The sequence below is a fragment of the Temnothorax longispinosus genome, chromosome 8 (genome assembly GCF_030848805.1).
Source record: "Temnothorax longispinosus isolate EJ_2023e chromosome 8, Tlon_JGU_v1, whole genome shotgun sequence".
NCBI lineage: Eukaryota > Metazoa > Arthropoda > Insecta > Hymenoptera > Formicidae > Temnothorax > Temnothorax longispinosus.
Genome location: NC_092365.1, coordinates 19,144,564 through 19,165,920, shown reverse-complemented (window position 1 = coordinate 19,165,920; position 21,357 = coordinate 19,144,564). Strand labels below are relative to the sequence as shown.

At 43.4% G+C, this 21,357-nt stretch overlaps 1 long non-coding RNA gene across 1 annotated transcript in view; it reads right to left on the bottom strand.

The window, feature by feature from the left end:
- Window positions 1-543: 543 nt before the first annotated feature.
- The window catches only part of LOC139818167 (uncharacterized), a 128,510-nt gene continuing 107,696 nt past the window's right edge, over window positions 544-21,357 (bottom strand). Inside the window, exon 4 of the long non-coding RNA XR_011733404.1 lies at window positions 544-1,068. This is a non-coding gene — a long non-coding RNA (uncharacterized lncRNA). The remainder of the gene's footprint in view (window positions 1,069-21,357) is intronic.

Here is a 21,357-nt window from a genome sequence, read left to right as displayed (position 1 = left end):
GATTATGTACCTATACACGCATTATCAGTATTATCACGCATGATATGTAAAATATTTCTGTTCCATGGACAGGAGGTGGGATTGCAATAAAGAAATTTATGCGTGATAAGATATTTCGGAACATTTTTTGTGTGGGTGAAATAAAAGTTTTTGAAGCCAGTGACATATCTGTGCCATTGAACCGTCAGTGGTTTGAACAAATGCCACCGACCCGACGAATTCCGCTTTAATTGGCGAGATTCCGGCAATACCGGTATATCGTTTGAAATCTTTATGTCAGAATGCTTAATTGTGTGACCCGGCTTGCAGCGTGGTTCGTGCACCACGAAACTGTATTTTCCCTCCGGCGGATATATCTTTAGTACTATTCAGTTCTGCAGCAAAGGGAGCAGAAAGGGCGTTGGTTCTGGATCTGTAATCGCGTTGACAAATGGCGCCCCCGAAGCGATAAATTGTTCTCTAGTTTGTACCTCCTAGCATCGATTACACTATCGCAGTAATTATAGCGTAGCATATATAGCAAGGTGGATTTTATTAAAAAGCCTGAGAATAGGAATTATCGATTAATCGTAAACGATTCTTACTTACAATTAGTCGGCTCTTGCTAATCATCCCACATAATATTTATTCTTGTACAATGTATTAATAATTATTGGTTAATATATTAACACTGTTCTTATATATATTTAACGCATATTTGAGAAGAAAGAATAAGATGCCCACCGACTTAAAGTTGTTGTACATGTCTAGCGTAATTCTGACGAACATTTCCACTAGGACGTATTGGTAATTCGCGCGTAAGAGCGTTATCAGTATTTTGTACCGAAAACCGCGATGCTTTCTCCACTCGTAGTTTAACACGGGCAAAACTTGAAAAACACATTGCGGTGTTGATATTGCCAGATCTCGTGCACGGCGGAACTTACCACGGCGGAACTCCTTCGTCAGGTAGTAGCGTGATGCAATGTCGTAAGGTTAAGCACCGCTGATGCCAACCATAACTGATGCACGTTCCTTCCTCCTTCTTGGTTCGTTCGCTTATCCGTAATTCCGAAATATCGCCAGAATCTGGAAAAATTTTTTCTAAATAAGACGATTAAGGCCGCGCGACGGGCAATGCGATTCGTTAATGTATCACTGTGTGACCATTTATTTCAATATACATATATGTACGGCTTAAATATTGTATTGTGTATTTTCAAAGAAGCGAGTTTACGTGATTCGATACTTTTGCTGGCCGATAATCTAATTGGCTAAGTCGTTTAACAAAAATGAATAATAGAGAACACATTATAATTCGGATTATCATCTAAATCATGATTTAAGGATATAACGCGGCAGCAAACATATGTATCGTCGCAATGCACGCGCATATTTTTATAGCAAAATATCCGAAATGGTAGAGTAACTTTTCGCCATTTCCATCACTCGCGGGCAATCCGCGTGATATTCGTGATGTAATTACTTCCTGCAAACGCGAAACCTCGAATGCCGCTGGCTCAATCTGCGTTTTGGCCGACAACGCTACGAAGCCCGACGAAAATCCATTCGAAAAATTTATAATATAATAACGTAATTCCACAACCCGCACATAGAACGTGCAGCCGGCCATTTATTGCCAGTCGAGGATATCACCAGCCGCGCTCCATCGATGGACATTAATGTTCTAGTCGGACCGGTCGATGCGGTTTGCTTATTTTCAGCTTTGAGACGAGCTCTCGCTAATTCATTAAAGCATTTACGAGAGCCTCAGGCACCGTGCCGCGTATCTGGAATAAGCTATCATTCTCAATTCATTTAGTCGCATCCATCGCCGCGTATACCAGCATAATCTTTTACGTATCCTGAATGGCATCTTCACACGTATCAGCACGCAGTGTGCAACTGTGCCAATGATTATGTCGCGTCTTTTGCAGCGCTCGTACGCACGCGTAAATACTACACGTATACCTTTCGCTTTTGCTTTGCCGCCGCGTGCTGGCTTCTGCGTGCATTGCGCGCATTACTGTCCTTCCATGTTATGCACATATAATATTCTTCCCTAGTGCTCGCATGAATGTCTTTCGTTGCACACTTGAAGCACGATGACGATGTTGTAGACGCGCGTCTATGATACTCGCGCTATATTATACTCGACAAACACTTGAATTATACCGGTCGAGAGAGAAGAAAAGAAAGAAAAAGAAATTCGAGATTTCTGATTAATGCTAATTATATCCAAAGTGAATTACATTTCCAAATCAATGTAAAAATTCCGATTCTCTTCTCTTGTGAAGATGGAAATAACGAGGTCCGTCTGTGCAGAATAAGTTATCGCACGCGTCTCTTCTTCTTTCCCTACTTACTTAGTATCTATTGTTAAAAGGAAATTGGTCTGGGACGCCCTGTAGAGGCACGCGATGTCGTTAGCTAGGTATTATCCTCGCGTGTGCACTTCTCTCTGACGTTTAAGCTTGGCTAACGGCCATTGTGCTTCACGCGAAATGCGCTCGGTCTCATTTACGTTTTCGAGGTAACCTGCCGGTGTGTATCACTGACCTTATAAGCGTCAATTCACCGACCACCACGTTCGCCATGTCACTGCCCCCTGAGCCCAACGGTACCCGAGCGAAATTTACTTCCGGCTTCTTGTCCGTTGATTTAATTACTCGCCATTCGCGCCGGTCGTTTAATCATCTGCGATGTAGCCGGCCGACTCGAACGTGTCGAACGCATCCTGCGTCGGAAGTCCTTCGCCGGCCTCTCTCGTCGCTCAGGACGGAAAGCTATTAATCTCTGTAGCACGCCGACGAGCTCGAGGAAGCCCATGCCGCTTCCGAGAAGTATCATTTATACCGGACCTCTCTCGGAGGAACTCGAGGCCGCCTCGGCGATCGCGAATGTTATCATGGAAGGTGTTGCGAGGTTGTTGCAGCAACAACGGGTGTTGCAGGTGTTATGGACGGTTGCACCGTCGACGAGGACACCCTCGAGCAACATCGAGCGCACGGTGGCACTGTCCACTTCATTAACCGGTGTGTGTTTCCGCTTCTGTCACGGAGGAGGCCGCGAAAAAATAAGTGTTTCGCAAATTCCTTGAAACGTTTGCGTCGTTTTCTACGTGGCGCTTTGCTAAACAGTGAAAATACGGCGCATTTCCTATGTTGCGATACGTAACGGCGAAATAAGACATCGCCGATAAAATTTCTATTGATATTCGCTACGTGGACAAACGAATTTTTGACGGATACGCGAAGAAAAATATATATGTAGGTGGACAGCGAGTCTCGCGAATAATTTGATTTATTTCCCGCGAGTTTGGCAACGGCCGGGAATAATATTTATTCAAAAAATATTTTTTTCCGTCAAGTCACGCGAGATCATCTGGCAAAATGTTCATTTAGTTTATATAATGCTAAAGCAAATACGGTTAGGTATATAGCATTTATCCGAAATATGCTGCGTTCAGTGCAAAAATAGAATAAACATGGTATTGTTGGTCTTCATCCAGCGTTTTGCTGGCTGAACAATTAGCAGCTGTTTTCCGAACCGTCGAATAATCGAAGGTTGTAAAATAAAGTGCAATTACTCTTCTCATGGTCATAAAATTGTTGATTGACATTTCTCGACTTTTTTCTAACCCGGTAGGATAATCTCGAATGACTCGAGTCGCAGAAACGGCGTCGTCATTGCCATCGTAACTCTATTAACGTCACGCTAAGCGAGATATAGTGGAGTCTGAAAAACACGTGCTTCGCTTAGGTCTCTGGTACGCGTGCGCGAGAGTCGGAGCCATGAAAAGAGACGGAACCCGTAAGAGAAACTCGACGGGGAGAGGAGGGATCGAGGGTTGAAACCGTGGAGTAAGAAGGGCGGAAAGAAAGCGTGGACACGGTCGACGGTGGTCAGCGAACGGGGTAGACCCACGACTATTAGTCACCTACCCTCTTTCCCTTCGGCCTCTCTCGCTTCCGGCTTCCGCTGCAATCACTACGTAACTCACCCCCTTGCCTTTCTACACTGGGTCTCTCTCTCTCTCTCCCTCTCTTTCCGGCACCCAACCGTCTCCTCTCACCCCCTACGAGAAGAACCGATATAGCACCCCGCCCTTATCTCGTCGCGCTGCCGATCGCTCTTGCGCGAGGGATGGTTCGATTACTCTTGCACGACGCTTACTATCTTATTCTCGAGCCGTTTCTCTTTTTACCGCCTCGTCATTTCTTACAGAAACGGCCCATCGATCCCACCCACGGTTACGTCCTCTTCTTGCTCGGCATGCTATCGCTGCCGCGTATATCTTCTCTAATGTTGGGTGATAATACGATTGGCCAAGTATGCGAGAGATATCGCACCGCCATCGTTGCTAAATTATTAGTAATACCTGTATGCATACACGTGTAACGTAGCGATAAAGTATGAGGTATTGCGCTGACGTAATTCGCTGATGTTACTACCGTGTGATATTAATATGGTTTTCGCGTGAAATAGAATAAAATAGAAAATGGCAGTAATTCATTTTGAATATAGAACAGGTTTGTTAAGATTAACGAACAAAACATTAATAATAATCTTACAAAAAATGATAATTACTTACACTTGAAGAGCGATTATATTATAAGTCAAGGATCACTGATAATACAGTAAGAGCTGACATTTATAGGTATATTAAGCTATAGCCAAATTATCAGAACAAAAAATTTTATGTGGAATTAATTTGCTAATTATTTGCTAAATAAAGATAGATTATGATTCCCCTTAATCTTAAGCTATCCAGCCCTTCGTAACTTTTTAATAGCTGGAGCAAAAAAATTACTTTTAAAAGCAAAAAAAATAGCAAATAATTAGCAAATTAATTCCATATAAAATTTTTTGTGTTCTGATAATTTGGCTTAGATAGTTTAATATACTTGACATTTATGACTTGTATTAATAACGTTATAATTGAATTCATTTTAAGCTTATAACGAAACCGGATACATGCCGCCATTAAGATGCCTTTCGAAACTTTATCCCGCTCCCTCTGTTGCGCTTTCTCTTACGTCGCAGTATTGAAGCCGCGGAGGAAACGCAATTGTGGTAATTTCTTCAACGTGCTCTCGCATTACGCCATTATACGGAGTATCCCGAGCGATGCGACTTAATTTTTCACCGCTCAGCGTGACTTGCCGGATGCCGGCGAAAGGCTCGTGCAAAGTTAGGATAAAACACATCCCGATGTATTTGCGCGGTAGTTCGCGTTGCCGGTGGTGTGGACGGAGGTTGCGGCTCGTGTTCTCGAAAGAATATTCGTTCTGGCCGCGGCACACGAAGGAATTCCTCTGGTGTGGACAGCAGGAAGAGGCAAGGAGGCTTTAGCCGGTATTCTTAATGCTGAGTGAAACTTTGCTTCTGCGGAGGAGAGTGTTATACGCACTTTCGTGCTTCCGGACCGCTTCGAGCGTTATTCTTTCTCGCTGGGGAAAAGTTGAAACCTGCTGAAAAGGAAAGTAAAGATTATGACGAATGGATTTTATGTAGATTTTTTTGTAAAAGTTCCGACTTGCGTTATTCCGCGTTGGTATCAAAATATTTATTTAGATTTTAGAATATGTTAATGAAAGAAGATAGTTAACTCAAAGAAAAAAGTTTCTGTAATGGATATATTTTCCTATTATGAGATATGTCTTTAAAAAATTTTGATTAATAAAGATTGATGAATAAAGAAATTGTGTCTGTCTCAGCACAATCAAATTGAATAATCAAGTAAGTTCTCTCATATATACCTCTCTTTGATTATTTATTTAATTTATCTTTTCGATTTCACAATTGTAATCTCTCAGATTACGTAAGAAGCGTCTTAAAAGAATTAAATCCTACCTCACATCATTAATTTTCTTTTTGTGCAGAGAACTTCTTTCTCGAATTATTTACTTGCACATTCAAATGATTCGAAATGCTTATATATGATATTAATGCAAAAAGAGAAGAGAACGTCGCAAGGTTAATTTGACTCGCTACGACGATGAAGGTACAAAATGCATTTTATTAATTTACAGGCGAACGATGCGACCATGCGGCAGTCTCAAAGCGTCGCGGACGTTCCTTTCGTTCATACGTCGAAATAATTTAATGTCAGAATTTTGTGCAAAGCGGTATCTTAAATGCATCTTGCTGTACATCTCGAGTTTGTGTCGTAGTCGATAGTCGACGCAATATTCTTCCTGTTATTTCATGCCCACAGATTCAACGATTATTCGTCTAGTTCCTTGAAGGTAAACCACCATAAATTTAATCAATATACATTATTTTACTGGATTAAAAGTTCTATAAAACAAATCAATGTTCACACACACATCAACCATAAATTTTATAAATTTAACTTCAAACACACAGAATAATCATGAAAGAGTTTCTAAATTTTAATAGGTACATCTTCTCTTTCTCTCTCTCTCTCTCTCTCTCTCTCTCTAATAGAAAGAAGCTTCTATTGTCAGCAAAGTTATCATTTCTTAATAGTTGGATATTCTGTCGTCCTTCAACGTTTCGTATATCAAGATATATAAATACATTTGTTTGTGTGTGCAGTAGCTTCTTTCGCGTTCCGCGACTTGTCCGCTTTCTTTAAAACGTGGTGCGGAAAGAAGAACGAAATATTCTATTTGCCTGGAAAACGCGGAATACTATCTGCGCCGTCGACGGCTCAGCATAGGGGCAGATGCAACTGTGTGGTCGCACGTGTCGCCCGGGGGACAACACGTGTGCAACCCGGCTTTTCTCTGTTTTATATACCTGCCCCTCTAGACCGCGTTCGGCCGAACGACGAAACTGTGTCACCGTCCGCGGTTTTATCACGTAAAATTTTTCTTCGTGTTTTTTTTAAGTTCCATCTTCCCGCGAACGTCATCAGAGCGTGGCAAGGGACGCAGCGTTCTCAAGAGTGAAATATACACGCTTCCTCGAAACTGCACCGGCGTTCTTAATCCTTTAGCGAATGCTAATCCTTCAGCGCTCGGCTATAACTCTGCTATGCCAAATTATACAGAAAATCATTATAGTAATTTGTGTACATTAGCGGAGTATTATAACGACAGGAATTTAGTTCCTAATGTTTATTATGAAAGTGAATAGTAATACACTGGAGGCAATGTAGTTATAGCAACGATTTGTTGTACGAATCCATTATAACAAGCGTCTAAAGTGGGGAATATTCGCTATCCCATTGATTGTCTTGTCTTAGTCAGCACTTGTAATCGCTTGGCAAGATGACACAATTCCTGTCGAAGCCGCATTACGTCTGCTATAATCACCGACTTGTCTATCAAAGGGCGATGGCGCGGTTAATGGGATAAGGGGGGATAGCTTTGCTTCCATTTTCCTCGGAGTTAACAGTATGCATTGTATGCTGTAATTACAATTCGATGGCTCGAAATGTCAATACACTCTCGATACGCTTTCTCACTCGATGGTGCAGACGTATCTCCGCGACAGATTAGTGTTGCGCTGAGAAGTATCGTCAATATGTATTTCATACAAAGCCCGTCTCGCTTTTTTACGCTCTCTCTCTCTCTCTCTCTCTCTCTCTCTCTCTCTCCCCCCCTCTTCACGTTTCTTCTGATCATCCTCGCGTATCTTGTAGAGTGCATCTGCGTACGTGCCACGGTATCTACGTATTTTAGAGTTCTTCAGATTACGGGAGCACTGGCAATTGCACGGTATGACGATACAAGTACGCGAAGGCCCTCGTTAGCACAGCCAGCGCTGTCTGGTTTACGTGGCGTCCGCGTCGTGGCGAAATATGAAAAGCGAGGCTAGGCAAAATCAAGAAAGCAGCTGGGTAAGCAAAGGAGCATGGTTTGTCCTTTTTCCGCGTCTCTCTTTCTCTCGTTTTTTCTTTCTCGTTCCCTCTTTGTGTGATATTAGCGTTTGCACCGTATCATTGCACGTGCATCAACGAAGCAACTTTCTTGTCGTCGTAAACCAGTTCTACCAGGCTCCTCATTTGTGTTTTAATCTAGTAATTAGCAGATTTCACTTAGGAGGTGGCAACAACTGTGATTAGTAATGCAGAAAAGCTTTAAAAGTAAGCAAAATTTTCTGCTGTTGGTAAAATAACGCATGGTGGAATGCACGCGTATAATATCACGATTACTTCACAGATAATTATTCAATTCTTATTTGACATAAGATTGATTTTATCAAAATTTATATATATTTTTTATCTTTTTTTTTTTTTTTGAAACGATCCGGTAATTAACGAGAATAATAGCTACTGAACTTCAGATCTACGCAGCAATGTGTTATTCAAGTACCCGAGTTGTGCCACGTCATTTAACAAGCGAAACGACGCAAAAATGTTCTGAATTGGACATGACCTTAATGTTCGACGATGTCTGGGCTACTTCGTCGCCGAGTGAACTTTTCTCGTAACACAGAGCCAAACTAATGCCGCCATTTCCACTTTGTCCACTCGAGTTCTTACGCGCCTATTCTTCTCGAATGTCGGTCCCGCTCCTCTTTGAGCGAATCTAGCGGAAGAGACCGCATTTATCGTCCACCCGCGCACACAGCCACCGCGAAACTGCGGAGCAAGATACGGGCGAGATGAATATACGACATGCATTAGCGTAAAACGCTGACCACGTCGTCGTCGTCGTAGTCGTCGTCGTCCTCCTCCTCCTCGAGTAAGAGTCTCCCGCGCTCGGTTGAACCTATAAAGGGAGGTACGAGCCCTCGAGGTACCGCCAGCCGTTCCACGACGACGTGAACGACGACGACATCGATGCAATGACAGTCGTTGTTCGATGGGTCAGAATAGAGACATTTTCTTGCCGGTACCGGCTCCACGGAGTACGAAAGGGGGGTTGGAGAGAAACGTTTAACCCCATTAATCACATTATCTGAGCGACGAGGTTTTGTCGTTCCTCGTTGGCGAGCATGATTCTCTCGGAGCTGACTCGCTCAGCTTCCTGCCCGTAGCTGCTCTTAGGATCGGAACTGAACGAAACGTAGTTCCGTTTCTTACATTCGCTGACTGCGTGCAGAAACCAAGCGTTAAACGCATTGCCAATTGTAATTAGAACTCTTCGTCGTTTTTGGTCATAAGTATATTGATACATTGAAGATGTCTGTTGGAATAAGACGATTGTAAGCGCCGCGACCATATATTTTCATTACGCGAGATTCGTGTATTAGCCTCTCGTGATCGTGTACGAAGATGTTTATTGCAGTCTGGAGCAAGTGCAAAGGGCTCTTTAAATGATATATTTCTCGGCCAGATTGGAATCTACGCTCCCTATACCCTAAAACGGCCGTAACGTACATACAATGCCGGGATGCGTTTGGCCGCAAGGACGAGGTGCATTCGTATTCATATGGAATATTCGTACAAGAGTATACGTAAGTACCCGCGTAAGTTAGGGAGTTTGCGGAAGGCAGAGTCAGTAGCGGACCGTGGCGCAGAGGAGAAGACAGAACTCGGTTTGATATATGGCTACAAGTTCTCCTCCGGGCGAGGAAGCGGGAACACAATCCAGGCGCAATTCTCTCCATCCCTGACCCCGGTTCCTCGCCCGCGTTCCCGTTTGCTTCCCCCTCCCCCCTTCGCTCGTCCACTTGCTCTGGTCACTACTCGGCGATCTCGAGAAACCTTGGGACGCGAGAGAGTTAAGACGTATGAACACATTTGTACAGCATCCATCACACGCGCGAATGAAACATGGCATGGACGTTACGGAGGTGCGATGAAAATGCGATGACAGAATGGAGGTAGTAGTATACCCCGTAAAGTCGTCCGCGGACTTATGTCTCGTGTCAAACTCGATGTGAGCGCCGAGAGAAAGCAATGTTCTCGGGACGGTTACTCTAGCACTTTGATAGTTTGTCGGGACGCAATTTCTCGTGAAAACGCGATAGCACGCGCGCTCTAACTTGGACGATAGATTGCGACCGCATTTGCTGCGCGCGTGTTTTAAAATAACCGGTAATAACAGTTACCTATAATTAGTCAATTAATATTCAGCGCGATGAACGAAACGTATAATGAATAAATGTTTTAATTAACAGTAATAAACAAATTTTAAATAATAATTACGTGATTTGTGTAAAATTATTTGCGGGACTCATTGACGATGACCTAATGGTTCGCGCGCGACAAAATAAATTTCAATTTAATTCTTACAAATACGTGCGATAGAAATTATCTGCAATTACAACGCAATTATACCCGTATCGCTATTTTTAGCTTCGATGAGCATACATATCGGATTTGCAATGCACGCGCTCCAACGCTGGTTTATTTCGTTTTGACAAGCTATTTAGTCTGCTCGGTGGCGCGAACATATACACGCGAAGAAATCATATCGAGGCGCGCGCGCGCGCTGCAACGACAAGTTACACGGCGAGAAGTCGGTCGGAGAAACTCTGCGAAACTAAACTAATTTGCTGGAACTTTTATTAATATGCAACTTCGCCGGGGGTTTCGTAGCGGAGCAAACAAACGCCGAGAGATAACGTCCGCCCGCTCGGCTCTGCTCCACACTCCGCGCGGGCTTCCAACAGCGCCGAGAGTCACAGGGAAACACGTATAGCGGTTTATCCATTACACCGGTTTATCCAGACCAACGAAACATCGCCATTGGAGCGACACAATCGTCGTTGCACGATTTTCCGCTATATACGGAGAGGCCATTCGCCCTGTGCCGTGCGGGGCCACGTGTTCCGATAATGGTCGCGACTTACTTGTCAATATTAACTTACTGTAACATCGAGCTGCACCGATAGGATCGTTTTATTGGCACGCACACGCACACGCCGACCGATCCGATATTCTCCTTTTGATCTTGCAATTCGAGCTTGAGCGAGATTGAGTGCCAGTGTCACTCGATGCGTTCAAGATTAAACGCGATCGACGTTCGTATTTAAAGGGAGATCGACTTCATCGATCTGCAGGAACGATCGCACCGACGTGATGCCCCCTAGCGTGATTCGTGATCGTGGCTATTAAAACCGATTTCAATATCGAAATCTCCGTTGATATGATACGACCGCTGCACTTGCGGAGATTTATGATCGTGCCGGATTTTTCGAGTGAAATTGCGGTTTGCATAAATCAATATTAATTATCGCTGATAGCTATAAATGTATGCTGTAGCATGCGCGGGAACACAGAGTAGCGAAGAGAAAATTCACCTGAGGACTTTGGGACTTTGAAACGTTCCGAGAGAGAGAGAGAGAGAGAGAGAGAGAGAGAGAGAGAGAGAGAGAGAGAGAGAGAGAAATCAATTTTTATACGCGATTATACCAATCACCCGCATACTCTCGCTCTTGTTCATTTATAACCGTGCATGATGCCGATTTTTCAAATCGGGGACTTACTTCGGGCACAATACTGAGTCGCGATAGCAGTCAAGCTTTACCGGAGCTCGCCCGGATCGTGATCTCGCGGTCCGCTTACGTAATTAAATGTAATTCGAATAATTAATTACGACGCGGATCTTGCGCGCGTCGCTCGAAGGAGATAAATTATTTTCTCTTGGCAGCATCATAGGGTGCCACCGGTGAAATATCGGTTGCTCGAAGTACCTGGCGGTCGCGGTATATTTTCTGCCGTGCCAGGTTTTCGACCTCGGCGTGCGCGCCGATATCGACAGTAATTAGTCTTCATTGTGTGTCATTGGATTCGATTCTCCCCGGTCTTTCCGCGGAAAAAAGTTGGGCGCGGAGAAGAATCCGGGTAAACATCGGTGTGTCTTCCTTCTCCCGTCGTTCGCCTCTCATTCCCCGCCGCCGTCTTCCTTCGGCTCTCCCTTCGCCGCTCGATCGCCTCTGTCCTTGGTCCGTGGGTGTAAATCTGTCTCCCAGATTAAGTCCGAACACTGAGTTGTATAAATTGAAGCCGATCTCTCTGCTGGGGCTCGGGAGTAGCTACTCGGGCCACTTTATTTTCGTTTATTTGTTGTCGGCAAACATGCCTGGTCTTCTTCGCAGCAGCCAAGCAACCGGCAGCCGCGGTGGTAGCGGTGATATCCTGCTTGCACGCCTGGCTACACGGGAAGGTAAAGGATTTCTTCTGCGTATGCGAGCGCACTTATATGAGTCCCTTTCGTGTGTACGAAGGGCTGCGCATAATCTGTGCCTGTGTAGCCTCCATATACGCGCACCCTTTTCATGTACGTATACCAGAATTCTCGTATTTCTACGTGTGGTCGTTTGCGGAGTTACAGTTTTGTATGTACATTTGACGCGTACATATACAAGGTGTTCTAAGACTATCAGACGTTTCTTTAATTATATTATAAAGAATGTAGAGAATAGATTAACGAGAAAGATATAAATTGTTTTTATTGCGAATCTTTGATAATAATATAATCGAAATTTTAAGCGTTAGAAAAATAACTCATGATAAATTAACACTATGATATATAAATGATAGAATATTAAGATTGGTACTATTTTAACAGAATTTTATTTTAAGATTTACTTAATGGAAAATATTTTTTTTATTTAAAAGATTACGGGCTTTAATGGATTTCTACTAAAGATGAAAATACGTTGAATAATAATGCATTAAGATATATTTCTACGGTCACGAAGCACCTTGTATATACATAAATATGAAAGTACGATTCCACAATGTGTACGTCTGAAATGCATATGTACACTTAGACTTCGATAGTATCCTTGGATATTGCAGTAACACGTTTCCTTGGTGCACGTGCATGGATCATGTATGCAGGCAGGAAAAAAGAAGAAGCTATGCTTATGTACATATATAGTTACGGAGATCTGTATACACAATACTGCTTAATCCGGGTAGTATTGTTTTCCATCTAGACAGAGGAAACTTGCCAGCGTTAACTTCGCCGGCAAGATGTATAAATGGGTCAGGCGCATTTGCCGCTCGCCAAGATTTCAAAATTCACGAGTTTTGCGACTGTTACTGACATTTATTTGCCGATGCGAAAGTGTCTACGTTATCGTGTTTTGCGGTGTCGTGGCTCTTTAATGGATCGCTCTCCAAGATTTGCAAGTTTTGCAGATAATACTGATGTGGAACATTGTTTTTGCGATGATATGATAAGACACAGATGCATTATGCATGGTATGATGATGCTTCAACATGGTTGTACTATCCAATCCAGTTTCAAAACTGTAAGAAATATGGTCGACCTCGTAGATCTTCTTCAAGATAAGTAATGCCCATTAATGTTGACGAGTGTTATTAATTAAATTGTTTCTAATTTAAAGAGCCGTCAATTAACGTTAAATCGATATTAGGCAATGAACGAGTATTTGAGAAAAGTAGGTGAACAACAATACCAGGTCTCGTTTAAAAATTAACAGAGGACTCGAGGATTTATAATTCACGTTTTGGAAAGGTAGTACATGTGACATATATGTATCTTATGTGTACCTATCGATACAGAGATACTGGGGCCACATCTAGAGGGGAATTAAAAATTATGGAGATTGATATATGGCGCAGAGAATTTATGTCCAACGAAGCCGATAATAAAACACCGAGAGAATTCTTCCGGATAACGTCGGGACTTCTCGTGCGTTATACACGGCGGTCTTGTATGACCCGACAAAAATGCCCGTCCGGGCGCGCACGGGCGCGGAGAGAACGAGCGCGGTTCTCCGTGATATATCGCTGGGCTGGAAAAATGGTTTCGCCGGCGGGGGAATCGGGAGACCCCGAAATGCAGTTTACGCTTTGGTTGACGACGAATCGCCTTCCCGAGAGTCGGTCGGTTACTGACACGCGTATAACGCATACATGCATACACGTGCATACAGACGCGTCTAGCCATGCATTTGTCGCCAAATGGATTTGGATTGCACGCGTCATCCATGCTCGCTTCGCCGATTTTCGTACGGCTCCATATGCACGTACGCGAAATTAAAAGAAAGCCTGTTTTTGCACCTCCAATCGTGATTATTGAGAATCGTAAACGAAATTGGGTAATTCCCTTTCAATAACCATTTATCTTGCATTACGATAACAATGTGTCTAGGGAGATTTAGCATTATTTAAGAATCCTCAAGAAGAAGAGTTACTCCCGTCTTTACAATTCAGTTTATGACCGTGCCGCTGCAGCTGTAGAAAGGAATAGAGAAGCTAAGACATAGGCCACGTACCAGAACCCCGGCGGCGCGGCGTTCCGCGTACGCCATTTGCATACCTTATAATAAAAACAAATCCCTACAGCCGGGGTATCCTCATGTATTCTCGTTTCGCGAGGATCTGTCGAAGCGCCTCGGTTAGATTCTATCTTGCCGCATTTACGGCTTTTATTCCGATATGCCGCTGTCCTTCCGGTGCGCTCTTGGTTCTCTCATTCCCGTAAGCGTTCCTCCCATAACCGTCTTCCATACTGAAAAATTTTCCGGATGACTCTCTTCCTGGCTGGCCGATACATTTTACTTTTTCGTTTGCGCAAACAAGAACTGTAATTACTTTTGAGATCAGGAAGCTTACAATCATATGCGAGTATCATATAATAGAAAAATTTTGTAAAATTTTTCTGACAATGATATTAATTGGTACAAAAATATTATGTTATAAATTTAATTGATTACCTAGATTTTTGTACAGCTTTTGTGAGTGGAACTTAATTACAAAATCTAACATAATTGGATAATGCATACGTGAATTTGTGTCTGTTAGTTATATACATTAATATATCTCGAGAGGATAAAAATCTGTTCAATCTTTTAAGCTTCGAGATATTTCATTATTATGGATTGTTGTTCTATCAGGTTTCAGCCAAATATCGCAAAAATGAAAATGTAAATCGTTTCCGAAAATTTATTTTAGCAGTAAATCCAAATATTTGCAGTGTTCTTTCAAAAGCACACGAAGTTTCGGAAGATTTATATCTCATCGCCTGCGAGAGCTAGGGGATTTTGAATTTGACACGTGTAAAAAATCGGTGGCACAGATGCCACAGATATGATCGACGTTAGGTACAGACAATCAGGCGATCAGGCACAGATTCGCTCACTGTGCTTCTTTTTATTCGAAAGAAAAGAGCGAAAGGATTCGGGTTGCAATATGCGACCCACGGTCATCGTCTGCTTTTATAGAGCGCTCTCATACTGCCTGCAGGCTCCGTAATCTGGCAGATTTTATTTTGTCGACGACGTCAACGACGACGACGACGACGACGACGACGGCGTCGGTGGACGATGCCGGATTCGACGACAGTTCGCGAACTCATATCTCACAGAACGTCCGTTCCTGCGGAAACTTCGATATCACCGAATATGGCACGATGAGAGAGCGAGGCAAAATTCTCTGCATCTCTCCGCGGAAGCTGCTTCGTTTTGATTCTCAATGACATGAGTCATTTTCTCGGCGATAGTGATCTCCGCCGAACTTTCTCTCGATAGCGTAGCTTGTGGATTAGGTGATGCTAAAAATATAATATAATATATATTTTATTTGATACGATCAGATAGAGAAATAAACAATCGATAAAATAAGTGGAAGTAATTCTGTTCTTTTATGTCATTAACATCGTGACAACAGATGGTCAAATAATTGCCGTAATTGAATGGTGCGACAATATTTTTCTTACATACGCACATAACAATTTTTTCGTTATTTCTTTATCAGTATTAAACGATTCTTGTACTTCTTTGCTCGAGTTTGTTTCTATTCAGTAAATTTCAGTAAATTTCATTCCGGAGATGTGTTAGCCCTTTCGATCGCACGAGAAAAGTGCATTCTCGTAATTCGATCGCGCGCCGAAGTGGCTCTGAGAGAAAGATACTTTGTAGAACTGCGTCCCGGAGTCACGAAGCCGGCATTCTGGTAAAAGTGGCGATCCTTATCGCCCTTGGAGCTTCTTGAAATCAGAGCACGGCGCATAAAAGGGTTACACCGCGCCGGAGTATTTTGGAACTGGTCTGTCTTCTTACATAATGACGAATTGATATGTAACTGCAATGTAGATTCTTAATAAGACTTACGAAATATTTGCCAAGTATTTCGTACTGATTATTTCATTGGTGATCGGTGCGACACTCCAAAAAAATATATAGAATAAATTGAATAAATCATGATTCAAAGGAAAAAGCAACAATCATAATGCAAAAATGTCTTTGAATTACGATGATTTTGTAGAATCATAATCTGTATTGTGTTTTTCAATATAAAGTAAAATCTTTGTTTGCCTTTATTTGATTCCAATCTTGTTTAATTGTGAGTCGTCCAGCTGTACAAGTAACGGGTGGAAATGAAGTTTCGTCATGGCGTCATGAAATTATTCATGAAAATGCGAACAAATTTAAGCGAGCAAGAGACGCTTGGGCAAATCCTTTTATTACCGATATCTTATTTCATTTACATATTTATTGTATCGTAACGGGGAATAGAAGACACGGAAGAAGACCTTTACGAGCGAGCGCCGGGCGCTCGAGTAAAAGTGAGCTTATTTACTGTTCTCTTTTTCCGAAGTTTCATAAAAGCGGAGGAAGTAGCTTCAGGATGTATCCGATAGATGCGACTGAAATATTGAAGCTCACTCGATCTCGTGTCGTTGATCCGCCTCCAAAGAAGCAATTCCGAAGAAATATGGAAGTATTGAAACTCATTTATGCGTGAGTCGCATCGCTAACTTTGTTCGCGCGGCAACTAAGCATTGGCAGCTTAATGGCGTTCCGACTAATGCCATGAGGCGCAATATATTGCGTCTGAAATGTCCGTCGGATACATGGCACAGCTATTATGTTTCGCAGATAGGTCGTGAATAGCTCAACGCGATACAGCTGCTCGACATACAATTGTCTGTAGCAGGACGAGAGAGAGGCAAATTGTCTGTTTTCAAGTTACGGTACGCTTGCGCCAAAAGAACAATCGAGGGGAAATCTGTCATCTTGCGTCTCCCTTATTCCTTATTTCATAGCGGAATAAAGGAGATATGTGTATCTTCAGCAAGATGCGGAGTTTATATAGTAGAAAAATGAAAACTTGGAAGTACTTTTGCCAGAGAAACTTTAACGAGACAACTGTAGTACCATATATATGTATAGACTATTCTTAACGCTTTATATTGCATTTTATATACACATCGTGTTGACTTTATATTTCATTATCTCAGATATGCAGAAAGTGCGCCACTGTTTATTCTTATTTTTATTAATTGCCGGGCAAGCTATAGGGATTGCCAGAGAAATGTTGCGATAAATATTCATCCAATTGTATATTTGCCGGGCTCATGTCCGCGGTAACTAACCATGTGCCGCTATAGTCGCGCGAAAACAAGTACCTACCGCACAATGGGCATTGTCTCCGGAATGGTCCGATAAATACATTACGGACTGATTATGTTATAGGGTGTCGTCTTGGTGTTTACCGCGGTACGCGCGGACAGACGTATTGCAAGTTAAGTAGAGACGTTGTCGAACGTGCGCGGTAAGCGAGACGAGAGGCAAAGAACACAGACAAAAAGCCTGAGACTTGAAGGACAGACGGGGGAGACGGAGCGCGGGTTGCAGCAAAGAGCGATAGTAAGCTCGTTTATTCTTCGTCCAGCCGTCTATTGTTATTCGGGCCACTCGATACACTCGCTCGTACCATTCAACTGTAGCCTTTATCAATTGCAGGTAGACCTCGGCCAATTGGCAATTGGTCGATCCGACGCGTTCTATCGCGGAGAGTTAGGGAACAAGGGTAGGCGAGGGGGCAGGACGGGATGGACGGGGGCGGGATGGACGGGGGACGGGTCTCCAAAAAGACCGCGATACCTACCTCCGAAAGGATTGGACAACAAACAAGTCGCGAAACTCCGCGGGAAAGAGAAAGCCGCAAAACCGTATTCCATTCGGTTCTCTGTGCCGCTTGTACGCTTACAAGCAGCGCCCTTTCTTAATTACACATTGGCGCACCGTTCTTCGCTGTGCAAACGCTGCGGCGCCGTATTTACGTACATTCACTCTAACGAATAGTTTCGCGTTTATCCAAGCCCCCGGCCGCACGACAAGCAGAAAAACGTAAACGCTGAAACGAGATTGAAATTTTACACGCAGCTTTTTACTCGTCATCTCTTTCCCGGCCCCACCCGCCGGCATACAATCGTGTCAGAGTAGCGGAATACACACTCGCCTCAAAAGACAACGCGCATTACAGTGTGGAAAATTTTACGATCGAGTCTTACTTTTACGATTAAACTTTACTTTACCGTAAAAAATTCACTGTACCGTGAATGCCTTTCGCAAGTTTGAATACCTAGTCTGGCTCAGCCAAGTTAATTTGAAAAAGTGATTCTTTGAGAAGCTCTCAGTTGGACGAGGGCTGGCCGTGGTGAATGTGAGAATTGCACGCGATCCGTCTTCTTTTTTTCCTTCCTGCGCCTTCCTGCGCTTTTCTCCCTCCTGTAATAAAGTAGCCCCATGCGATATGCGGTTCGACTATCTGACCTAACTGCGCTTGAACAAGCCGGGGAGATCGTGCGCGGGATTCGGAAATGGATCCAATTTTCCATCGTGCCCTGTCATTGACATGTTTCAGTGTCGATTGGCACCGAGCTTCCATTATACTTGCTATTATTATGATATATTTTTGTAATTATCATTTAGCCTGTTATTTAACTTTAACATGTAGCATATCAGCTTTAAGATAGAAATTATTAATTAACATTAAATCGATTTATATTTCATTATCGTGTTTCGTTACGAATATCAGGAACAAGCTTGTATTATTTATGTATCACCAATGTACTTTCCAAAATACATGGTACTAGAACACATGTGACGAGATAGGAAAATTACAAATGATTTTGAGCGAGACCACCCAGAATCATTTGTAATTAATTAGCAATTGCAATTAGCGTAAATCGTTAGAGCGATCGAGTATCGTTAACGCACTATCGATTCGCCGGATCAAAACCGCCGCCGATCGCGAGAGCAAATCCTCTTAGGGAAGTCTGCGGGAGTCCGACGTCGAACGTATTGTTATCATAACGATAACGGGCGACATATGTAAATTGTTGGAAATTAATTTAGCAGAAGTTTCGCTCTTACTGCTCCCGCTTTCCGCGCGCTACGGCGGAAAGTGGAACCGGCGATGGCGAAAACGGAATATGACGGCGGAGAGCGAATGAGAGGAAATAAAGCGCGGTGGCCCACTTCCTCTGTTTCAAAGTGCAAGCAAAGGAACGGTGGAATCGGCGAAGGAGGTAGGCAAAGATACCACGGAGTTCAGAGCCGTCTCCGTCTTTCCTGTTCCCCGAGCTGCGGCAATCTCTTTCTTCTCCCGCCGATTTCTCCTTCGCTTCCCCCGCGCCTGTCCGTTCTCTCTCCGACATCCCTCTTTCCGCTTAGATGCGCCGTGATCGTCCGACCGACGAAATTGTACCTCTTTCGAATCCGCGCAGACTCGCTGCACGTACGCTGCACGTGGCGGACGATTTCTATCGCGCTTGATATATATTTCGCTGCTTTATTAATGACATCTTGAATAATTGATTCCACGTAAGCACCGCGATATAGCAGAAACTGGCTGGCAAACGCGCGGGCGAACTCTCGCTGGCTTTCACGTTAAGAGGCTTCAGCACGGCGGCGGAATAAAGAGGATAAAATATGTGCTTCGCGCAGTGGATTTTAGTCGAAGTCAGGAACACCGGTAGCGTGATGTAAGACTGGTAGAAGAGGTACAATACGCAGAACTTACGGGGTATTATCGCATTCTTAGATTCTGGACGCTCATATACCTACCTACCTACGCGGAAGACGATAGTTATTCTCGAAGTATAGTCTATAAGCAACCGCATACTATGCAGCTGCGTTTTGATGGATATGAATGGTTGTTTAGTGAATTAGTAGGTTCCAATGACGCCCGATTGCTAGCAGCTGCCGGCAGTCGCTGCTGCAAAGTGGATAAATGTAAATCTAGATTCGACTGTGGTTAATACGCACACTGATGCAGCGCATATCCGGCTTTTGTGCTTTAAAGTGTGCATCTAAGTGCATCTATCCCCAAGCATTTCGAAATACAATTGGTCACCGCGCTGTGTAATATTTTGTCATGCGTTTCGTATTCCCATTATTTTTTTGCGGATAATTCCGATTAACAATTATCTTCTTCGCTCGTTTTCTTTGCTACCTCGATTGGTTTTGCGATTGCGGCGATAATGCTAGATGATAATATACGTGACTACTTTGTGATCGTGTTTACATCGCGTGTTTACATTGCGATGGTTATAACTAGCAATCGCTACCAGTATAATCGACGTAAAATTCCTCTCTCTTCCATGGTACTTACATACATCTACAGAGAAGGGCATTGAACGTAATAAGAGTATTGATTGGACATTCTATATGAATACTATTATCGGTTCAAATAACACAATTTTTTATTGACTTGTCATTACAAATTGTGTGTGTGTGTATGTGTGTGTATAAATTCAAAAATTATGTTCGAGCTTAAATAAGAAAAATCTGTGTCATACATATAACATAATAATAGCACATTTTGTACGTGATTTATAAGGATCAGTCTTCTCACTGCTCGCTCATGTATACAAAGACAGCTTGACTGCTCATAAACGAAACTCAAAACTTGGTTTCTTCTCTCTCTCTCTCTCTCTCTCTCTCTCTCTTCCCCTCTCTCTCTCTCTCTCTCTGTCTCTCTCTCCCTCTCTCTCTCTCTCTCTCTCATTCATATACCGCTTGCAGCATAAACGTCGGCCTGGATAATTTGCTCATGATACGGAGCTTGGCCAGCGTTACCGTGGCTAGCAAGTTAACGCACCATACGCCACGTCCTGACCACGGTCAGGTGAAACAGGTTGCCTGGTACAGGCCACGATACTTGCTGCAGGCGAAGAAAGAGAGAGAGATAGACCGGCGCGGAGAGGCCAAGGCAGGCCCTTGCCGTCTTCTTGCGTCCTGCCATTTACCTCTTCTATGGTATCTTGCCATCTTCAGATGCGTGTAGGTATACCATGGCATGAGAGTGCGACCGGCTTTCTAAGCAACTCGATCGCGACGCGATGGAATTCGCACTCGTCCAAACTCGGGCCGACGCGCTCGTCTTTTCTTATTCTCTCATCTCTTTCACTCTCCCCTCCTTCATCATTCTCTGTTCTCCTTTTTCCCTTTGTCTCTTCGGGCCCGGTGCGATCTCGACCGTCCGCTCCGTCAATTTCGCCTTTAGAACGCGTTCTTCTTTCGTTGCCAGCGCCTAGGATACGACACGTAGTGTTCCTGGCTTTTGCAGCCTTCATTTTCTTCGTTATTTGAACTTTTCTATTTCCGTAACGAAAGTACGTGAAGAGAGAGAAAGACGGAGAGAACTCCCCGTAAAAAACTTTCCCTCCTGCCTGTGATCTGTTCCCTTTGTAAAAGAAAACCTGTTATAAACTTTATCTTATGAAATTCGATGACCGTGAGAAA